The sequence below is a fragment of the Eptesicus fuscus genome, chromosome 19 (genome assembly GCF_027574615.1).
Source record: "Eptesicus fuscus isolate TK198812 chromosome 19, DD_ASM_mEF_20220401, whole genome shotgun sequence".
Taxonomy (NCBI): Eukaryota; Metazoa; Chordata; class Mammalia; order Chiroptera; family Vespertilionidae; genus Eptesicus; species Eptesicus fuscus.
Window position 1 is genome coordinate 52950359 of NC_072491.1, and position 11483 is coordinate 52961841.

The following is an 11483-nucleotide window of genomic DNA, read 5'->3' on the forward strand; positions in this document are numbered from 1 at the left end:
GCTCAGGAACGTGGCGTGAAAGCGCAGGGCCGTCGGAGCGCACGGGGTGTGAGGCTGAGGCTCCTGAGGCAGGAAGGAGCTCGTCCGTGCCTGAGGGGAAGGCCCTCTCCTGTGCCCTCTCCTGAGCTGGTCCTGGACGTAGCCCTGGATGGATGAGTGAGTCTGAACCTTCCAGATGGGCCGCGAGGGCACATTTGTGGATGAAGGTCACGGGCGTGGCTTTTGTGATGCGTTTCTGGAGCCTGCAGGCCTTGGGCATCGTGGTCTCCGTGACCTGGGGGTCTGGGGTGGATGGGACCCTCACCAGGCTCTGGGTTCACTCCCTTGGAAACCGGAAACCAGCGGGGGAAGGTCCTGGTTGCTCTGCACAGCGCTCTCCTGTCGGGCCGCCTGGCTGGACGTGGCAGCGTGAGCGTGTCCTGGGCCTCGCGGCTCAGCCCTTGCGCAAAATAGCACAGTGATGCGATTCTTGGTCAGTGGTTTGGGATAATGACAATATCGATTTTTTTAAATTTCAGATTTTTGTCTAAAAGGCCGCAAAGTACTCGTTCAGTTTAACCGCAGCCAAGCAGGCTCTCGGGTCAAACAGCAGACCCAGTGAGGGAGCCCTCTGCGCTCTCTGCTCGGACCCGGGACATTTTACTAAATTCCATTTTACCATGGCTCTGAGCCCATTAAAATGAAGGGGTTGCAAGCGCACAGAAATGATTCAAGTACAGGCACTAAGACAATGTCTTGAAAGGTTAATGTGCTTCACTTCCCCTCTGGCTTCCCAGGACCTCGCTCCCGCGTTAACTCCGAAGTAAGGCTGTTTTCCTGGCCACAGAGGTCAAGAAGCAGCTTGTCCATCTTTTCTTTCTTTCTTTTTTAAGTTACACAAATCACACTCAGGAAGAAAGGCCCGAGGTAAACACCCAGGTGCTAGGAGCTGACAATAGATTTGGAAAGAAATGGAGGGACCCTGGCTGGACCCCAGGCCCGCCCCTCCCTGTGGCTCAGAAGGAGGGTGTCGGGAGCAGGAGTCGGGGTGGGGGAGGGGGCAGGAGACTGCTGGGACCGCGTGCCCACCAGGCTGGCGAGCTGTCAGGGAAGCCACCGTTGGGACATTTGTCCGTCACCGGAGACTTCGATGACTCCGTGGTCCCAGCACATGCGATGCTCCTGCAGCAGAGGCGGCGCCTCGGTCTGCCCAGGGGAAGGGGATGTGGAGGGGTGAGCGCCCCCTCCGCTGCGCTGCTGCGAGCCCGGCCAGCGGGAGTCACTCAGCGTCCCTCCGCGGTGCCTCCTGCTGCCCAGGCAGTGCTCAGATTCCTTCTAAAAGTAATTTTTCACTGAACGTAGTGGGTGACATTGGTTAAAAGGCTATATAGGTTTCCAGTGTGTAATTACACCATCTGTATATTGCATTGTATGCCCCTCCCCCAAGTCAGTGCTTCCATCACCAGATAGTGCCCCCCTTTACCCTTTCCTACCCCAACCCCTCCCCTCTGGTAACCGCCACACTGTTGTCTGTGACTGTGAGTGTTTGTTTGTTCATTTGTGGCTTTCAGTTTAATATTCCACATGCGTGAGATCATACGGTTCTTAACTTCTCTGTCTGACTCCCTTTGCTTAGCTTAACATTCCCCAGGCCCTCCCTGTTGTCAAATGGCAGCGTTCCTGCTTTTCCTATGGCTGAGCAGTATCGCGTGGTATGTATGCACCACATCTCCTCCACCTAACCATCTATTGAGGGACATGGCTTGTTCCCATGCCTTGGCCATTGTGAACAGTGCTGCAGTGAACACAGAGGTGCACGGGCCTTTGTGAATAAACGGTCTCAGATTGTTCGGGCAGGTCCCTGAAGGGGCTGACTGGAGAACACAAGGCTTGAGCCTTACAAAACCTAACACATGCCAAAGGCAAACTCATTCGGCACGCCTAAGCTTGGCCAGAACATGTCCCCCTGGAGGGAATTCCTGACAGGAACTGGGAGACCACAGCCCTTGCACAGCCCCAGGAGGAAGGGCGTCTGGCGCCAGCAGAAGGTCAAAGGGCAAGGTCCTGAAACGACAACCGGCAGCACCCAGGTGCCGGGCAGCACCCAGGTGCCCGGCAGCACCCAGGTGCCCGGCAGCACCCAGGTGCCCGGCAGCACGCAGGTGCCCGGCAGCACCCAGGTACCCGGCAGCACACGGGTACCCGGCAGCACCCAGGTGCCCGGCAGCACGCAGGTGCCCGGCAGCACCCAGGTACCCGGCAGCACACGGGTACCCGGCAGCACCCAGGTACCCGGCAGCACGCAGGTGCCCGGCAGCACACGGGTACCCGGCAGCACCCAGGTACCCGGCAGCACCCAGGTGCCCGGCAGCACCCAGGTGCCCGGCAGCACCCAGGTACCCGGCAGCACCCAGGTGCCCTGCAGCACCCAGGTGCCCGGCAGCACCCGGGTGCCCGGCAGCACACAGGTGCCCGGCAGCACCCAGGTGCCTGGCAGCACCCAGGTGCCCGGCAGCACCCAGGTGCCCGGCAGCACCCAAGTACCCGGCAGCACCCGGATGCCCGGCAGCACGCAGGTGCCCGGCAGCACCCAGGTGCCCGGCAGCACGCAGGTGCCCGGCAGCACCCAGGTGCCCGGCAGCACCCAGGTGCCCGGCAGCACCCAGGTGCCCGGCAGCACCCAAGTACCCGGCAGCACCCGGATGCCCGGCAGCACCCAGGTACCCGGCAGCACCCAGGTACCCGGCAGCACCCAGGTGCCCGGCAGCACCCGGGTGCCCGGCAGCACCCAGGTACCCGGCAGTACCCAGGTACCCGGCAGCACCCAGGTACCCGGCAGCACGCAGGTGCCCGGTAGCACACGGGTACCCGGCAGCACCCAAGTACCCGGCAGCACCCGGATGCCCGGCAGCACGCAGGTGCCCGGCAGCACCCAGGTGCCCGGCAGCACGCAGGTGCCTGGTAGCACGCAGGTGCCTGGTAGCACGCAGGTGCCCGGCAGCACCCAGGTGCCCGGAAGCACGCAGGTGCCCGGCAGCACCCAGGTGCCCGGCAGCACGCAGGTGCCTGGTAGCACGCAGGTGCCCGGCAGCACCCAGGTGCCCGGAAGCACGCAGGTGCCCGGCAGCACCCAGGTGCCCGGAAGCACGCAGGTGCCCGGCAGCACCCAGGTACCCGGCAGCACCCAGGTGCCCGGCAGCACCCCGGTACCCGGCAGCACCCAGGTACCCGGCAGCACCCAGGTGCCCGGCAGCACCCAGGTACCCGGCAGTACCCAGGTACCCGGCAGCACCCAGGTGCCCGGCAGCACCCAGGTACCCGGCAGTACCCAGGTACCCGGCAGCACCCAAGTACCCGGCAGCATGCAGGTACCCGGCAGCACCCCGGTGCCCGGCAGCACCCAGGTGCCCGGCAGCACCCAAGTACCCGGCAGCATGCAGGTACCCGGCAGCACGCAGGTGCCCGGCAGCACCCAGGTGCCCGGCAGCACCCGGGTACCCGGCAGCACCCGGATGCCCGGCAGCACGCAGGTGCCCGGCAGCACCCAGGTGCCCGGCAGCACGCAGGTGCCCGGCAGCACGCAGGTGCCCGGCAGCACCCAGGTGCCCGGCAGCACGCAGGTGCCCGGCAGCACGCAGGTGCCCGGCAGCACCCAGGTGCCCGGCAGCACGCAGGTGCCCGGCAGCACGCAGGTGCCCGGCAGCACCCGGGTGCCCGGCAGCACACAGGTGCCCGGCAGCAGAAGCCGCCTGCAGCTCTCCCCACGCACACAAAAAGCCTGCTCCCTTCCTCGTCGCCACCGATGGCTCTCTGGGAACCAGTCCACCTGCGCCAGGTGCCGCATGCATGTCATTGTGACTGCACTGAGCCTGGAGCCCGCTCCGGGCCACCCCGGCCCACCCCGACCCGGTCAGGCCCCAGAAGAGGAGCCTCCGTCCTCCCCTCGGCGTCTGCTCCGCGTGTCCCACTCACAGCAGGCGGCCACCTAACCGCCAGTACAGCTGTCAGAGGACACCTCGGGGGCGGATTTGAGTTTTTAAGAGTGACGGGTTAAAGGTCAAAAGCTTTTCTTGACTCAAAGGGATGCCTCACAGTGGAGTGAAAGTTTCAGGAGGTTGGATGGGAAAACTTGATAGAATCATAAACAGAATGAACTCTTGATACATGGAAGGATATGGATGGATCAAAACAATCACACTGAGTGAAAGGAGTTAGACAAAAACGAGTGTGTGCCGGGTGATACGATTTACACCAACTTTAGAGAATGTTCCACTGTAGTGATGGATTGCAGATCAGTAGTTGCTCAGGGAACCCAAGGCACGGGAAGGGATGGGGGCGGGGAAGGGCAGAGCAAAGGGCTGAGGAACTTTTGGGGGTGATGGGTGTGCCCAGCCCCCTGACTGTTGACTGTTTCATGGTTGTACACATCTGTCAAGCATCAACATGTACACTTAAAATATGTGTAGCTGCCCGGCCCGTGTGGCTCAGGTGTTTGGGCGTCGTCCCACGCACCAGGTGGTAGCCAGTTCCATTCTCGGTCAGGACACAGGCCCGGGTTGCTGGCTCGATCCCCAGTGGGGACGTGCAAGAGGCAGCCGATCGATGTTTCTCCCTCATCAATGTTTCTATCTCTCCCTCTCCCTCTCCCTTCCTTTCTCTGAAATAAATAAAAATATACTTAAAAATGCATGTAGTTTACTGTATGTAAATTACTCTCTATGAAAGCTATAGATAAAGAAACCAGTGAACAAAACGGATGGGCGCGGAGCTGCCTCCCCTGAACCAGAGCCGGCAGCTGCCGCCTTGAGGAGAGTCGTTACCTTTCCTCGGAGCAGACGCAGCCCCGGGCCGGGGCAGGGGCCTGATGCGGGGCACGCGTTGGAGCCGCCGCCTCTCCTGTGCCCCGGACCCGGACCGGCCGCGATGCGAGCCCTGCTGGGATCTTAGAGAAGCTACAGCAGTGCTTCCCTGGCCGGGGCGTCCCACGTCCACAGCACCGGGCATGGCCGAGCCGCCCGCGTGTCCGACTGCCGGTCCTGGAGAACACAGTTCCACCGGAACCGGGCACTGGGCTTGGCCCTGCAGCTCAGCTGTGGCCCTGGGCCTGGCCATCCCCGCTCCTGGCCTGGGTCTGCTCTCCGAGCCGGTGTAAGCATGGCACTGGGCCTGGGAGAGAGAACAGCTTCCTAACCCCCTCAGGGTTTGCAGGGCTGCTCCCTGCCAGATCCGGAACTTTCCTAGAGCCTGGGGTTGCAGTGCTCAGCTCAGCTGGCCTGGGTTTCACAGCCCCGGAATGGAGACAGCCCTGTGGCTCCTCACTGCCCCTCCCGGGATGAGGGCACAGGCTGGTCAGAGACCCCGGACAGCACTTGGCTGACCACTCCTGACCAGCGCCCCCTCCCCCGGGTGCTGGCCTACCTGGACCCGCGCCATCGCCCTTGCCCTCGCCTCTCCGCAGCCCTCAGGGACAAGGATGGGCTGTCTGTCTCAGCAAACCCTCGTTCCAGCTCTCCAGTGCCTCCGTACTTCCCGCGACTGAACATTCTTTCCTCCCCGTGTAAATTGTAAAACTGGGCTCTTAGAATACCTCTCCAGCGATGCCTCCAACAGCAGCCACTGGTCCAACCTCTGTCATCTCTCGGGGATCATTATTGAGCTCCTGCTGTGACGTCACACCATCAGCCTCTTCTAACCGTGAGCGGAGAAGGCACAGTCTGTGCCCAAATCTTCTATGGAAACAGGACTTAAATAATTAAAAGCCGCCTGCAGCTCTCCCCACATAGTCTTTTCCTTCCAGAAGAGGTAAGTGAGTTGTTTTCTACTCATCTCCACAAGCCCGCCAAGCAAACAGACCATCAGCACCTGGACCCGGTGGGTGCAGCCCGTGCCTTCTCCCGGCCGAGAGTTAAATGACTCACCACCCGCCCGAGAGCCAGCCCTGTCTCCTCCCCTGTCTCCTCGCCCCTTCGCCCAGGCCGCTCCCACCTCTCCCTGCCTGTCTCCTCCGTCCTGCTCACGGCCTCGCAGCCGGGGGTCCCGCAGGGCACTGGGGGTCTTCACGCATTGTAATATATAGTGAGGTGTCCCCTCTCTGTGGTTCATTTTTTTCTCCTGACCCTTCCTTCTGAGAAGAGAGCAAAGCAAACATGGAGAAGCCAGTGGATCACTGACTGCCCGACAGCCACCAAGAGCCCATGGACGGCCTCGGGGTGTGTCTGGGCTCTGCCCAGCAGCGTGCTGCTCAAGGTTGTGGTGTGCCCTGAGAGGGGCGACAGGCAATCGCGGGGTTTCGGTGGCAGGTGGCTGTCAAAGCATCTTTGCTGCAGCAGCGGGGGAGGGGTGAGGGGGGAGGAGGAGGTGCAGACAGGGGGGGTGGGGGGGGGGGGATGGGAGCCCATTTAGCTTGGATGGGCTTTCTCTGTTACTGAGATTATAGTCTCAACTAGTGGCCCGGTGCATGAAATTCGTGCACATTAAAAGGGAATTAATTAGAGGAAATATTTTAATATTGATATTTGCCCTTTCTCTATAATAGAAGTGTCAGAGATGGAAGAAATTAGTAAAATATATATTAAAATCTTCCTCCTGTCAGAGTCTGGAGCGCACTGCGGGACCCAGAGTCAAGTCCCCGCCACTACCCGCACATGCTTAGAAAATGCAGCCTCACCCCCGTCAAGCCCCTCTGGGGGAGGAGGGCACAGTCTCAGGTCCCCCGTCAAGCCCTGCTGGGCAGGGGGCACAGCCTCAGATCCCCCGGCCTGGCACCAGGGTGGGAGGCATGGCCTGAGGTCCCTGTCAAGCCCTGCCAGGTGAGGGGTGTGGCCTGAGGTGTCCTGTCAAGCCCCACTGCCAGGGGGCACAGCCTGAGGTCCCCTGGCCCAGTGCTGGGGTGTGGGGTGTGGCCTGAGGTCCCGCGTCAAACCCTGCTGGGCGGGGGCGTGGTGCAGCCTGAGGTCCCCTGTCAAGCCCTGTGGTGTGGGGGGCACAGCCTGAGGTCCCCCGGCCCGGCCAGGCGCCATACAGCCTCAGGTCCCTGCTGTTTGGTTGTGACATTATGGCATCCCGGCTAATTTGCGTATTCCTCTACTAGAGGCCCAGTGCACGAAATTTGTGCATGGGGGGTTGTCCCTCAGCCCAGCCTGCATCCTATTCAATCTGGGACCCCTTGAGTGGGATCGGGCCTAAACGGGTGGTCGGACATCCCTCTCACAATCCAGGACTGCTGGCTCCCAACTGCTCGCCTGCCTCTGCCTGATTGCCCCTAACCGCTTCTGCCTGCCAGTCTGATCATCCCTAACAACTCCCCTGCCAGCCTGATCGACGCCTAACTGCTCCCCGGCCAGCCCAATTGCCCTTAACTACCCTCCTTTGCCATCCTGGTCACCCCTAACTACACTTCCCTGCCAGTCTGGTTACCCCTGTCCTCCCCTACAGGTCTCGTGGCCCCTAATTGCCCTCCCATGCAGGCCTGGTCTCCCCCAACATCCCTCCCTTGCAGGCCTTGTCCCCCCTAACTGTCCTCCCCTGCAGTCCTGGTTCCCCCGCCCCCTCAACTGCCCTCCCCTGCTGGCCTGGTCCCCCACAACTGTCCTCTCCTGCAGGCCTGGTTCCCCCCAACAGCCCTCTCCTGCAGGCCTTGTCCCCCCCAAATTCCCTCCTCTGCTGGCCCGGTCACCCCTCACTGCCCTCCCTGCTGGCCTGATTGCCCACAACTGCCCTTCCCTGCAGGCCTGGACCCCCCACCACCACCAACTGCCTGCCTTTGCCAGCTCGGTCACCCCTAACTGCCCTCCCTGCTTGCCTGATCACCCACAACTGCCTCCCCTGCAGGCCTGGGTCCCCCCCAACTGCCCTCTCTTGCTGGCCTGGTCTCTCCCAACTGCCCTCCTCTGCCAGCCTGTTCTCCCCCAACTGCCCTCCTCTGCTGGTCTGGTCACCCCTAACTGCCCTCCCCTGCAGACCATCTTTTGGCAGTCATCTTGTGTCCACATGGGGGCAGCCATCTTGTGTCTTGGAGTGATGGTCAATTTGCATATTACTCTTTTATTACATAAGATTATATAGATAGAAGATAATACTCAAGGCTGTGGCGACTGTTACAGGGCCCTGGGCCAGCTGAATCCATTGCGGACAGCTCTCCGTCACGTGGCTCAGCAGTACCACCGCCCGCTGCCTTGTGCAAGGCTGTGAGTCCAAGAAGGTATTAGAGTGACACAGGGCCATCCTGGGAGCTGGGCTCTGGTGGTTGTTTTTGCACTCGCTCATCCCTCCGTTTATGCCAGGCACTGTGCCAGGCACCTGGGACGGAGCGGGCAGTGTTTCCCCAGCACACAACCCAGCCCCCTGGGGGTGTGTGGTCAGCATCACCCACATTTTGTTAAAGATTTTCAGCATCACCCCCAGATACGAAGGTAAAGATGACACGGCTCCTGCTGTCAAGAACCTTACGGTTTCGTGAAAGGACAGACCCATAAGCAAATGCCAACAACAGATGAGGAGTGATTTTCTTCTCCTATCACTTATTTCTTAGTTTGGTCTGTTCCGGGCATCTTTCCTTTCCACTGTAAAACCCAAATCCCCCAGAAGCAGAGTGAGTGAACATGAACCGTGTTAACCAGGAGGCCCTGCTGCCGCTCTCAGAGCCGCCCCCGCCCCCCGCCACACCCCGCAGGCAGCCTCTTGCTCTAATAACTCCTCGGACACCATTGCTCTTCCAGGGCTTGGAATTCACGCAGCGTAACTAATAGACGGATGCGCAAGACAGCGAACAGCAGCCACGCTCCCCTTTCCCGTCACTTCCCAGGTGGGTTTTCCTGCTGCTCTGCAAACAATATCTGCAGTAGACCTGCTAGGTGTCAGGCTGCACATGTCACTGTTTAACAGACACAGCTTCGCAGGAAGCTGTACACAATGTTGTGTGGCTGCCGCAGAGTGTGTGTGTATGTGCTGGGAAATCGGGTCCCAGAGAAACTCACTAATCTGCCCAGATTTGCGACTCTCTGCCTCTTCAATTATCGCTTAGCAATTCATTCATTGACTACATTTGTGTTCTTCTTGTAAAATTAGAGGCCTGGTGCACGAAATCTGTGCACGGGGGAGGTGTCCCTCAGCCCGGCCTGCACCCTCTCCAATATGGGACCCCTTGGGAGATATCTGACTGCCAGGGACCGGGCCTAATCCAGCAGTCGGACATAACTCTGACAATCCGGACCGCTGGCTCCTAACCACTCGCCAGCCTGCCTGCCTGTTGCCTCTAACCACTTCTCCCTGCCAGCCTGATTGATGCCTAACTGCTCCCCTGCCGGCCTGATCGCCCACAACTGCCTTCCCCTGCCATGACCCGCCTTCTCCACTGGGGCCCACCTCCTCCACGCGAGGTGGCGGAGATGCCGGGACCGGCCTCCGCTGAGTGCGCAGCCATCTTGTGACGGCCATCTTATGACGACGTGAGGGTGTGATGCCACCTAGGCTATTATTATTATTATAGATAGTCCAACAGTCCTGAAGTTCACTTACTAGAAAAGCTCCCTATACTGCCCCCCACCCCCGTTTTACTCCCCAAACCACTTTTCATGTTTCTATAATGAACATTCCAAGCACAAACAAAATGCCACGCTGAACACTGGGCTGCCACTCTGCAGCCTCAGGCCTGTCTTGTACATTCCCTCACTCAAGACGGGAAACCAGCATTTCTCCAAGGAGCTCTCCGTGGTCCCAGAGCCTAAGGCCTGAGGCCGAGCAATACCTCCCACTGCCTGTGCCACAGACGAGGGTGGTCTCTTTGTGACTCCCGTCCTGTGACACTCGGTTAAATCAATTTTCACTGATTACATTATTGTGATCCTGTAATATGATTCACGGAATACATTGTGATTATATTTCTACTGGAGGCCCAATGCATGAAATTCGTGCAAGAGTAGGCCTTCCTTCCCCGGCTGCTGGCACCGGCTTCCCTTTGGCACCCGGGATCCGGGCTTCCCTCGCAGCCCTGGCTTCGTCCGGCAGGTCGTCTGGAAGGATGTCCAGTCTAATTAGCATATTACACTTTTATTATTATAGATTTTTGGGTAACTTTCTGACTCCCCCTGAACTATTGTTTATTTTTTATTTGCTTAATTTTCTATACCAGTACACCTTATTCTAGACACTTATTCTTTTTAAGTTTCCCAGTGGTTCCTTAATGGACTGTTAACAAACACATCAAAATACCAATCACCACCCTAGCCAGTTTGGCGCAGTGGATAGAGCGTTGGTCTTCGGACTGAATGTCAAGGGCACGTACCTCAGTTGCAGGCTCTTGGCCCCGATCGGGGCCCATGCAGGAGGCAACCAATCGATGTCTCTCTCTCATATTGGTGTTTCTTTCTGTCTCTCCCTCTCCCTTCCACTCTCTCTAAAAAGTGATGGAAAAAAATCCTCGGGTGATGATTAAAATACAAACAAACCATTCCCCTCACCCCCCCAAAAAATCCCACCCTATCACCTGCCTTTCTTTGCATTTCCCAGTATTCTCTCCCCATCCAGGCCTGTGGCTTTCCTGGCCGACCATAAAGCTGGGGCCTGGCGTTTTGACTTCTCTGTTAAGTCTCCGCATGTCCTCCTGGATCTCAGGTCTTCCTTGCTCTTTGCTTTTCCTCTCATTTTGGTGGAGAACATTCTCTAGAGATTCCTGGGGAAACTCCACACTAGAGGTTCACAGACCTTGGCCAAGTTTCACACACCATGGGTGTCTAGAAAGGCATTTCTCGAACATTTCTCTCGGGGAGTCGCTGGCAAGGGGGTATGGAATGCACAACTGAGATTCCTTTCCACACAGAGTTTGGTGAGTTGCCCCTTCGCCCCAGGTTCTGGTGTTGCCTCAGGGGCACAGAGTTGATCTTCTGCCTGATCCTACCCATGACCGACTTTTCTCTCGGGAACTCTCGGGTCTGCTCTGCGCTGCCGCGCCCTGAGATTTCCCCGCCACCATGGGCTGTTGCTCTTCACTCCGCTGGGTGCTCAGTGGGCTCTCCAGTCTCTACCCCAGTCCAGTTTGTGAAATAGCCTCGATTTCCGCCTCCTGCAAGTTCCTCTCACCTGCCTTCTTTCTCCCCTTGGGAGCTTCAAAAATTAGATAATTACTTTTAAGACCTTTTGTTGTATATTTTTATTATAATATTTTTTATTTCCAAGAGTTTCTGCTCACTGTGTTCCTTTTTTAAAAAACTAGAAACCTGTGGTCTCTTGATTCAATATTTGCTGTCCTCCTAAGGACATAGAAAGATATAGTCTACATACATCTAGGCGTATTCGAATGTGTATGATTGGCATGGTTTCTGTATGTGACATATGCCTGGTGAATAGAGTACATGTCACGTTATTTCTCTATTGCAAATGTTTAAAAATACTATCAAACACTTCTGACTAGGAGAGGCAGGGGTCGCCCAGAGCTAACAGAATTGGCTAGCTTCACCAGGAAGGCTCTGCTGTCCGAAAGAAGCTTGGTTGTTCAGTATGTCGTGGCT